The 12,090-nt window shown below is 36.8% G+C and overlaps 1 protein-coding gene and 1 non-coding gene across 9 annotated transcripts in view; one reads left to right on the plus strand and one right to left on the minus strand.

Moving 5' to 3' along the window:
- Positions 1 to 12,090, plus strand: part of Grm5 (glutamate metabotropic receptor 5) — a 910,014-nt gene that overhangs the window by 864,824 nt on the left and 33,100 nt on the right. The gene's annotated exons all lie outside the window — the stretch shown is intronic.
- LOC115031583 lies at positions 3,686 to 3,748 on the minus strand. Its single transcript, XR_003837262.1, has one exon. It is a non-coding gene; the product is annotated as a U7 small nuclear RNA (small nuclear RNA).

Here is a 12,090-nt window from a genome sequence, read left to right on the forward strand (position 1 = left end):
CTCTTGACTCTAGCTGCATATGTATCAAAAGATGGCCTAGTCGGCCATCACTGGAAAGAGAGGCCCATTGGACACACAAACTTTATATGCCCCAATATAGGGGAACGCCAGGGCCAAAAAAAATGGGAATGGGTGGGTAGGGAAGTGGGGGGGAAGGTATGGGGGACTTTTGGGGTAGCATTGGAAATGTAATTGAGGAAAATACATAATAAAAAAATATTAAAAATTAAAATAAATAAAAAATAAAAAGGGTGGATTTCCAAAACCAAACAGCACATCTACAGAACCTGTATATACAAATGAACACAAAATGATTTAGTATGTGCAAAGGATCACAGCTGAACCAAACTTACACAAACTTCCAAACTTTTTCTCAGCTTGTAAATTTTTTTAAAGGAAAAATTTATTTCTAGCACAGTAAAGAGAATTTATTAATTCTGTTGGCCTTGTTGTCCAGATTTTATCTAATAAGACTTTGTCCTTAAAATATAAGACAACTCAAAAATTATACTTCTTTTAAGTACATGTTCCATAAAATCATCCTCTCTCATGCTGAGGACATAAAGATCAAAGAAAAAAAAAAAACCCACGTAAACAGAGAAACAAGGAAACCATCATTGGGTTTATCTTAATCTCTTGAATGGCATAGAACTAGATACAAATAAATTGAGTGATATAATGGAGTGCTATATTATGAATCTATGTTAAAGAATCATGGGCAAAAGTAAGCTTTGGGAGAAAAATAAACTCTAAAAAGAAACCGATCAAATAAGAATCTGTGCATTCAATTCAGGCAGGTTCTACACATTATATTCAGGGTTCATTCCCTGGGTGCTGTAAGACAATCCACAAATGTTTTCAACTCTCGATATGGCATCCTCCATGAGCTGTTCTTTCCCCCTCAGATAGTTTCCTTGTCTTGCCTGACCTGTTCTTTATCTTCTTGTTTTCAGACTGTAGCTGAAGTGGAAAGGAAAAATAGGCTTCTTTGCTGTCTTCTCAGAATCTGAAATTTAGGGAGTCATCAGCCTTCACATTCCCCCAATGTCCCACTCATAACTTCATTTATCAAACACTCAATAACTATTCTTGTCAAAAAAAAAAACCAACCCTCTCATGACCACTTTCAAAAAATAGTAGTATGTCTCCCATCTCCATTCCCAATCAATACATAGATATGTTCCACCTCTTCTCCTGGAAAGCAGAATTATTGTGTGTTATCAATAAGTTACTTTGTCTTTTATATACCAGTAAGCATCAAGCAACTGTTTTATGGTGATTACCATGCTAAATTATTTTGTATACATACACACACACATCATATATATATATATAATTAGATCTTAATATGTTTTTAATTTACTAACATTCAGAAATTTATATTAAATTTGGTATTAGAAATTATTATTCTGCATTCACAGATAAGAGAAAAATCCTAAGTATGTGAATAGAGGCAAAGTAAAAACCTTTAGCTAGAGAATTAAAGGTGGTGGAACAAAAACTTTGATTCAAACCCAGGTAGAGAAGTTGTCAAAGCACTTTTCTACTCAAATATTTTCTTTCTTTCAGAGTCATTTTCTCAACCATATATAACATTGTTCTGTAATTATTTTTCAGTATGATCATGGCAAATGTATTTCTGCCTTATTTATTCTGATTTGTAGTGTCTGAAGTGAATAAAGATCACAAGTGGGTGGACAGTCAAGTTGACATTGTGGAACAACACAGCCTATTTATGTCTTTCATACTACAAATTAGAGATGGTGTGTTGTCATGAAGAGTCTTCCCTTAAAGTATAAATTCTAATTCCAGCTCTGACCTTTAAATTCAGGAGCCCTAGAGGAAACATTTAAACTCTTTGAAACTCTACAGCACGTGGAAAGAACTATGTACCTCTCAGGGTATCGATATTTGTAGTATTAATCATATACCAAAGTCCAAATCAATACAGTTGGCTTCTTCCTCCTAATCTTAGGATCATGCCAGCTCAGGTCCAGCCACTGCACAACTTCAGGTGGTATAATATAAAAGAAGTTGCCAAAGTTACATTTTCTAAGAAGTCAGCACCATGAGAACATCTGCATCTAGAGGGGCTAGACTTACCAGAGAAAAATTGCTCAATTCTAGGAGGCATCACTTTCCAAATCTCCATTCTTTGATGGTAGGTTTAAGATACGTTATCTGGATGTTTTTGGTTTTGATTTGTTTTGCTTTTCTTCTTGAAGGTGAGATTTCTGCAGAGTTTAATGTTCTTTGGGGAGGTTTTAACTATTTTTCAACTTTGTGTTCTGGTTTCATAAGTGTTCTATAGGTGTAACTATAGTCCTTCACAATAAGTGTGACCTTATCTTGTAAAATTATTGTAGCATTAAGTGTGTAAGGATTAAATAACGACTTTCTAGAAGAACCCTTATGTTGCATAACATGAAGCTCTCTAGAGAGGCAAGTATAAATGCTGACATTTTTCATTTTGTCTTAGTCAAAATAAATAGATAAAAATTGAGAAAAATAGTCACAGTATCTAGTCTGTTCACAAAGTTGGTTGCTGCCTCCTCTTATTATTTTCGGTCACAATGAGCCACTTCAGAATGTAGAAGCTACCAGAAAATGAGATTTCCCCATTGCTTAGTTAAAGTGGGAAAGAGAAAAAAGGCAAACTAATGATGCCGTTTTCTCATATTTATCCATGTGCCTTTCTTAGTAAAAACTTTTAAAAAAGAAAGGCCATGGCTTCAAACAAACATTTCCATCATGAACTTGTTCATCCTAAACAATCAAAAATTTACACCAAAACATAATGAATATATTGAAGTTACCAATAGAAACATCATTTATTAAACAGTCTCCATGTGTCTCTTCACATTATTTCATGTATTCTTGCATATTATTATTTTATAGAATCAAATCCCTAAGCCCTGAATTCTTAATTTAGTAGGTTTGAAATGATTAGGAGTACTGATTGTTGTTTTTTTTGTTTGCTCATTTGTTTGTTGTTTGTGTTTGTTTTTGTCAACTTGACACAAGTTGGTGTTATCTGAGAAGAGGAAACCTCAACTGACCAATTGCCTCCATCATATTGCCCTATGGGAAATTCTGTGGAGCATTTTCTTTATTAGTGATTGATGTGGAGGACCTAGCCCACTATGGGAAGGACCATTTTGAGCAGATGGTCCTAAACTACATAAAAAGAAAATCTTCTAAGCTATAGGGAGCAAATCAGTAACCAGTGTTCCACCATAGTGTCTGCCTCTAGGTTTCTGCCTTAAGTTTCTGTCTCAAATTTTCTCAGTGATGGACTATGATCTATAAGTCAAATAAACTCTTCCTCAAGTTTCTTTTTATCGTGATCTTTACCACAGCAATAGAAAAATTATTAGTACAAGTTTGGACAAGAAGGTGTATATATATATATATATATATAAAATGAACTTCGAGGTGATGCTGAAGGTACTGGATTAAGAATAATTTTATAACTAGGTATGGTGGCACAAGCCTTTCATCCTGATACTTGGGAGTTAAAGACAGGCAGATATCTGCCAGGGACCAGCCTCAACTTGGGGGAAGGTTCCAAGGAAAGGGTTTTTGGAAGTGGAGGAAGAAACAACTTTCAGTCAGTGATGGGGTGCAAATTGATTGGTCTGTTTTCTGCTTGAGACAGGTTTCTAGAGAGCTCTCTAGGTATCTCATGGGTTTTCTTACCAAAATCAGAAAACCTGCCAGACAAATTTCTAAAAGAGATGTGTTAGCTTTCTAGATAGCTCTGTTCTTGCAGACCAAAGCTCAGCCTTTATTTGTATATCAATTCAGTCATTTACCTGTTTCCCTTTTGATTTTCTCATGAATTAGCATTTTATGACCTTAGCCCCTTGGGTATTAGACTTACTAAGACACATTTTTATATAAATTAGTACATTTTTAACATAAATAAGAAACAGTTTTATATAAAGTAGTACATTTTTTAACATAGCAAGTCCTGTGTTGTTCACTGGGCCCAGTGCTTGTGGATGTCAAATCTATATAGTAAGCCTATTTTATATGAGATAGATTTCTGTTTTCCAACTCCTTCACTGCCTAAGCTCATCTGTCCTGGAACTTGCTCTGTAGACAGATCTTAATCTCAGAAATCTGCCTGTCTTTGTAAACACAAACAATAACCTTAGCTGAGTGGGATCCCACCATGAGATTACCACTCCCTCATTTCCTAGTGCCTCTTTATTACTTGAACCATGAGCCTTGTTTTTATGATGTTTTCATTTTTTTGTTTTGTTTTCTTTGGTTGGTTGGTTCTATTCCTTTCCCTTTATTGACTCATTAATACAGCTGCCTCTGTTTTTAGGGTCTATGATGTCCTTCATACAATTCAGATCTCTATTCGTTTGAGGACAGCCTGGCCTACATTGTGAGCTGCAGGATGACTAAAGCTACATAACAAAAAAACTGTCTTCCATGAAACAGACAAAAAAGAATAAGAAATGTTCTGTCTCTCTCCTCTGGTGGTCTCCAGGTGCTGCTGATACACTATCAGGGAGAATAGTACAACGTCTGAGACTGGGTCCACTCTCCCTTTGGGGCTTCAGAGTGCTGCTGAATGCCAGGCCAGAAGGGGAGCATGAGATCCAGGACAAATAGGCTCTTGGTCTGCTTTGGAGCAAGTCCTGAGTTATAGATGAGCAGGAGAAGGATTTTGGGAGCCTTAGTATTAAGGCTCATTTAGGAAAAGGCCTTTTTCATGGCAATCTTTTTTGTTTTTTTCTATTTAAGGACATCCAAGTCCACCTCTCCAGAGTCCCTTCTCCCATCACCCCTCTCCTTCGCCTCTAAGAGGGTGGAAACCCCCTGGGTATTTTCTCACCCTGGCACATCAATTCTCTTTAGGATTAGTGTATCCTCTTCCACTGAGACCAGATAAGGCATCCCTGTTGTGGAACAAGTTCTAAACATAGGCAACAGCTCTTCAGATAGGCTTGCTCCCTTTGTTTGGGACCCACATGAAGACTGAACTGCATGTCTAATATATATGTGCTAGTGGACACAATTCATCCTGAGTGTGGTCTTTGGTTGGTGGCTTAGTCTCTGAAAGCTCCCAGTGGTCCAGGTTAGTTGACTCTGTTGGTCTTCCCTATCAAAGCCTTTAATTCTTACTGCAACTCTTCCATGTGGCTCCCTGACCTCTGTCCAATGTTTGGCTATGGGTATCTGCAATTGTTTCAGTGCGCTGCTGGGTAGAAATTCTCAGAGGACAGGTATACTAGGTTCCTGTCTACAAATATAGCAGAGTATCATTAATAGTGTCAGGGATTGGTGCTTGCCCATTGAGATAGGTCTCAAGATGGCGCGGTTATTAGTTGGCCATTCCCTCAATCTCTGTTCCATATTTGTTCCTGAATTTCTTTTCAGCAGGACAAATTGGGGTCAAAGGTTTGGGGGTGGGTTAATGATCTTATGGCCTCCCATAGCCATACAGGATTCCCATGGCGATCTTCAATAAAGCAGACCTCTGAGATGATCTTAGCTTGTTCATATTTGGAGGTGAAATTGGGTGCATATGCTTTATTCAGGGTGAACCAGGAATTATGTAATTTTTCAGAAGGTCATTAGAATGTCTATGAAGGGAAGGCCATTTACTGAAGACTAAAGCTATTGAGATATCTCTTTAGTGTGGAGAGGAGTTCTAAGTGCTGTGCTACATGACTAATTGTCTGTGGCCACCTTATTTGAGGGTTGTGGTCACATGCATGGAGCAGGTATGGATGCAGGGAGGGAGTATCCATCCTCCTGCCATCTCAAATCTCTGAGATTTCTGGAATTTGAGTACGTTTCACTTCACCATTTCCATGCTCATCTGGTGACATATTTCACCTACCCTACAAACAAACAAAAATCATTTTATAGATATCCTTTAAAAGCCATGAACAAAAATATATGTTGCTATTATTAACTGCCTTAAATGTGAAGAAGTTGAAGCATACAGAAGTTATGTGATCTGTTCAACATTACCCAGCTAGGCCAAAGCACAAAAGAGATTCAAACTCAAGAACAATTGAATCTAAATTTCATGGTCTTTCTACAGTAGCATGACAGATAAGCTGTCAGAAGAATTTAACAAGGAGATAATTCTTCTCATCATTAGTTGTCTGTTAGACCTTTGGTTTTACAATCACTAGACCAAAGGTCATGACCTACCCACCTGAGAATAAGATAATAACTCTTGTTTTGAAAGGTTTGATGTTTGTTGAAATTTTAAGTGTTTTTTCCACTCTGCCTTTCAGAGAAGTTTCACTGTGTCTCCGGATGAGTAAAAATCATTTATCTCTACTCTCTAATATAGGACCATATTGCCCTTCTTCACTGCCCAACTTAAGAGACTAGTTGTCATCCTGTATTCAGTGCCAAATAAACCACTGTATCAATACTAAATAGAAGTGTATGATTAATTAGGGGGATGTGTAAAGGTATGAGCATATAATTTGGTTAGAATCCCTGTATGGTTAGCATTCATTTCCATAAAAATTAAAACTAAAGCAATCTGTATTATTTCCTGATATTTATCTGGCAAGAAGTGACATCATGCAGAAACAGTCTATTTTGGTTTACAGGTCAGGGAATACAATCCATTATAATTCAGAAGACACATCAGCAAGCAGAGCTGGTATGGCAGGTAGAGGGAAACTGGCTGGTCACACCATGTCATAGGGTTACTACTGCTGTGATGAAACACCATGACCAAAGGCAATTTGGGGAGGCAAGGCTTTATTTCACTCACAGTTCCATACAACAAACAGGTCATCATAAAAAGTAATGAGTGCAGGAGCTCAAGCAGGACAGGGACTTGGGGGTAGGAGCTGATGCAGAGGCCATTAAGGAGTTCTGCTTACTGTCTTGTTTCCCATGGTTTGTTCAGCTTGCTTTCTTATAAAACCCAGGATCACCTGCCCAGAGGTCATGTCATACACAGTGAGCTTGTTCTTCGCACATCCATTATTAATCACAAAGATGCTCCCACAGAAATATGACCATAGTTCAAATTGATGTAAACAATTCCACATTCTCCACCTGAACTTTCCCCTTTTCTGTGTCCTACCATTTTTACTCTGTAGCTCTGTGGAGCCTGTAACAGAGTAGGGACATCTTGTTCTACTGATGAGAGCCACTCATGCCAGTTGGTGCATTCTACAAAAGGAAAAAAATATTAATCATTATATTACAGAAAATACCAATAAAGGAAGCAACTTCTATGCAGACATAATCATGGGCATGTCTACCAGGAAATCTCTGCCCACTGCATACAAGGCCATGGGTTAGCCTTGACCAGGCCAAAAGTAAGCTTTACCACTCAATGCACAAAAATCGTATGTTCCATGACTGTAAAAAGAGAGCCAAACATTCTAACCCCAAAGACAAGTACGTAGTTGTTTTCCTTTCATTGACTAATACAATGTAAAGGGGAAAAATGACTCAACATTCTTGTACAAGAGAAATCTAACTTTAAGTTGCTTTAATGTAAAGTGTGTGAAATATCTGATAACACTTGAGAAACACTGAGCAAACTGACTTCAGTGAAGAACTTTCAAAGGTGCATTGGCAGAATGCTAATATAAACCAGAGCAAAGCAGACACAGGCTTCTGATATCTTTCCTGTCTTCTTTCACCTTCAAACTCCAAATCCCTGCATCAAAGCACATGTTATCTAATTTCCCCTTGGACATTTCCAGAGGCTTTCCTTTAATTGTATTCACTGTGCAGACCCTGCTTTGTGACAGCATCTCCAGGGAGAATAGTGCCAGACATAAAGGGAGTTGCAGGCTGAGAGGAGCAGACAGCTTTTAAACTCCAGGGCATTTCTGATCATCCTTAGTGATTCCAGTGAAGCAGCAGACCTTATGTGTCAACTGTTTTTAAACTCTCTCCCCTCCTTCTCTCCTCCCTCCCACAACCTGCCCTCCTACCCAATCTCCCAGCCTTCAGTCCATCTGTTCCTTTCCAGGCCACTAGTGGCAAGCATACTCTCTGGGCAGCTTCCATGAGAGAGTATGTATGTTTAAGCTATTAGGCACAGCTATGTGTAGCCTTGGTGGAGGATTGCCAGTGTGGCTTGTACAGAGTTTAATACTAACTGAAGTAATTTTTCTCACAAACAGTGATAATAGTAGGCATGTTAGTTCCCAGATACGCATCAACTAAAGAAGTTTCCTAATGGACACACCAAAATTTTACCTAATGGGTTTGGCATCATCATCGGCGTGACATTTTCACATATGTAGAAATATTTTATAGCTTGAAAAAGTCAACATCCTTTCCATGAAGACCAATACTATATTTTTAAAAAAATACTAATCTCGATCTTAAAAATCAGCAGACAGTCTAAGCTAATGACTTCCAAATTATCATTTTTGATGCTACAAATTTCATTCACATTTGATGGGTCATACTTCAAGTGTTTGTTCCCCAGAATTGAACTGTTATTTAATATCTTCTAATTACTGGTGATAATGCATACACGCTCTTCAATATAACTTTTACAACCTCAGAAGAAAATGCTTAGGAGCATTATGTTATGACTGCTTTCAATTAGCGAGATAAGTAAATTGCTTAAAGTGGTAACTGGATAAACTAGCTTTTGAATTCTGGTAATGGAGTTGAGAGTTTTAGCTATAAAACTTAAGTAAAAACCCAAAGTTCTTTCTGAGGATTGCACTAGGAAGAAGGAGTAAACCTTCCGAGCTATGTTTGCATCACCTCATTTCCAGTGGGAGCAAAGATCAGGCTGCCTTTACTATTCATAGAAAATAATATGCAATATTTTATGCTGAAATATTTAATATAAATAAGCAGTGATTAAAATTAGGTACTACTTATTAATTGAAAGGGGAGATGGAGAATACCATTTTGCAGTTTCTACAACTATAGCTTTATTCAAAACCAGTCTCTAAAATATTCTAGCCACGTTTAAATATGCCTAGTCTATAGAAGGAGAATAGGGATGTATGAGCAGGATATAGGTAAACTAACCAAGATCATATAGGTTAAAGTACTCAACCTTGAGTTCACAGTCAATCAATGTGATTCTGTAGGTCTTAGCCAAGACTAGCAGAAATTAAAACATTAAGGTTATGTGAATAAGAATATCTAAGTCTTTGCAAGAATCAGTGGCAGACTGCTATCATGAGTGGCATCTGGGAAGTTATCAGGAGTAATTAGGTTTAGCTGAGTATCTCCTTTGACCACTTCGACCAACTGCAGAATTATTTATTGTCTCCTCTGCTTTTGTTAATAACTCTTCTTTTCCATTCTCTTTATTCTCTCCATTACAATCCAGCTCATGTCCAAAAGTTAGGCAAGCAACCACACAGCTAAAGGATGCGTTGACTTCTCTGTAGACACCACCAACTTGAAAACAGCTAGTAGAAATGGCAGACTGTTTCCCGGAAACAAATTAAGCATGTGATTTCACCCCATTTCTTAAAATTTACTTGTGTTTACTTTTCACCAATAGACACTATTTGAAACACTGTCCCTCAAAATGTGTAGGACTCCAGGGGCTAGAGATACAGTTCAGTGGTTAAGATTACACACTGGTCTCCCAGGGAAATGGAGTTCAGTTTCCAGCACCCATCTAAGTTAGGTCATCACTGCATGTAACTTCAGATCCAGAAGTTCCAAGGCCTCTGGCCTCTGGCCTCTGGCCTCTTGCCTCTAGAGGGACCTGCATTACCTGAACATGCACATACACATACACAGACATTCACATACATAATATACACAATTAAAGCTAAATAGTTTTTATTTAAATGCTCTTGAGAATTTCATACATCAGTAGTATACCATTTCCTTGCCCCCCTCTCCACCTTTGCAACTCTACATTCCCCTAGGCCCCATCTCAAGATCATTACCTCTGTTTAATTATTCAATTAATGGCTGCTGAAGTGAATCAGTCTTCTCTAGGGACAAGACCTCTTATAGTCTGTCTAATCCCAAGTGATCAGTCCTTAAGCATATTATTATATACGAGTAACAATAGGTAAACTTAATGGTCTATATTCATAAATCATTTAAAATAAGTAAATGTATATTTTAAAGTATGAGACCCCAGAAGGTGTATTTTCAAAGTGATCAATTAGAGTTGTAAATAACAGCAATTTCTTAAGCATACATTTCATGCAAATATTTAAGTCAGTTTTTGAAATGTCTTGAGAGTGTGAATCATTTTAATGTATAAGTCATGTCAACAGAAGGAAGTATTTTGACTAAAAAAATAAAACACAACTTCTTTTCTAGACCTTATAACTGAGTTTATTTCTAATATACCTTCTCTGGTAAAAGCTGCAACTTGAAGCTAATTTCTCAAACTTGTATGATCTTTGACATTTCAATTCCCCTGAACCTATCAAATCCAGGCAGTCACTTCTCACACTTGTTTTATCTCATCTGAAGTATTCTCACTGATATTACCAAGGACTATATCCTCAAGACATTCTGTCATAGGTACTCACATATTCTGTTGTTGCCTTACCAAGCCCCAATGTCCCAACAGTAGTCATGCATCAGGGAACCCAAGCAGATACCATCTGACAGGACCAAATTGTCATAGTTACCGAGATATGCCCAGCCATAGATATCTCTTTGCTTTTTATAGTGTACTTCTGCACAGATTATCTTCTCTACCTCTACCAATGCCTACTGTTCATCTTTATTTTTAAATATAGAATACATACTCTTACCCCAAATTCCTAATCCAAATATTAAAATTATTTTACAAATTATATCTGCATAAGACCTTCTAAATATCTTCATGTAGAATTCATAAGATTTTGTTGGATTTTTAGTATGTTCAATTTTTTTCCTTTTACTTGTGAGGCACAATGAAACCATATGTACTAGTGTCAGTTACACAGAAGGCTACAGCAAGAGGATTTATGGATCTTAAAAGTTCAAGACATGCTTATTCAGTGTGGCAAGACCCTGTATTTAAAGAATTCACATAACTTTTGCATGTTCACAAAGTAGATTATGATAATGCAATACATATCAAATGAGAAGATTGGGGTGTCTTGCACTGTAATACATGTTTCCTTATCATATTAAATTGTAAGCTTCTTATAGGCATTTTTTTCCCTCCTCTTCATTGGCAGCAACTATAAAGTATCTGATTTAGAAATTTGTGATCAGTGACCAGCAGAGATTCCCTTATCTAATACTCGGTAAATAAATCCAGGTGGTGAATCTGCACTCAATAGTAGCTCATCTTTCAAAAGAATAAGTCATTTTTATTTTGAATTAATTAGTTGATGTATAATTTTATAATTCATACATATGTAACATTTCTTTTCAGCATATCCTTCCTTATCACCTTCTATTATCCCATTTTCCCTCATTCTTGCTTACCACTACATGACATGTAACATTCTAATACACCATGTAAACATTTCCATCTGCCCCTGGATCTGTGAAAGGAAATGCAAAGACTTAGATCTGGGAGGTTATTCTTACAGACATGTTTAAGGTATTTTGCTTTACAAGTAAAAAGGCATATAAATGATTACTTAAAGGTTTGGATCTGTGGTAACTGAACTATCTCCGTGGAGACATGATGTCTGGCTGATCTTGATGGATTGCATATAAAATACTCCCTTTATATAACGAATCACTGTTCCTGAATGTTGTGATTACAGTAAATTTTAATTTGTTTGAGATATTACTGGTCTCATTCATTACCATTTAAATTTGATCAAAATAATTTTCATTGATTGATGGAAGTTTAATAAGTGATAAAGTTAAACTGGGAGTGGTTTTGTTTGTTTGTATGCAAACAGGTTCTTTTGGAATATTTGTTTTCAGGCTGGGCATGGCAGCACATGCCTTTAATACCAGCAGTAGGAAGCAGAAGCAGGGAGATTTCTGAGTTTTAGGCCTGGTCTACGGGCTAACCATTAAAAAAAAAAAAAAAAAAAAAAAAAAAAAAAAAAAAAAAAAAAAGACAAAAAAAAAAAAAAAAAAAAAACAAAGAAGAATGATAGGTATGAGTTCCTTTCTTCCTTCCTTCCTTCCTTCCTTCCTTCCTTCCTTCCTTCTTCCTTTCTTCTTTCTTTCTTT

Source organism: Mus caroli, chromosome 7 (genome assembly GCF_900094665.2).
Source record: "Mus caroli chromosome 7, CAROLI_EIJ_v1.1, whole genome shotgun sequence".
Classification (NCBI taxonomy): domain Eukaryota; kingdom Metazoa; phylum Chordata; class Mammalia; order Rodentia; family Muridae; genus Mus; species Mus caroli.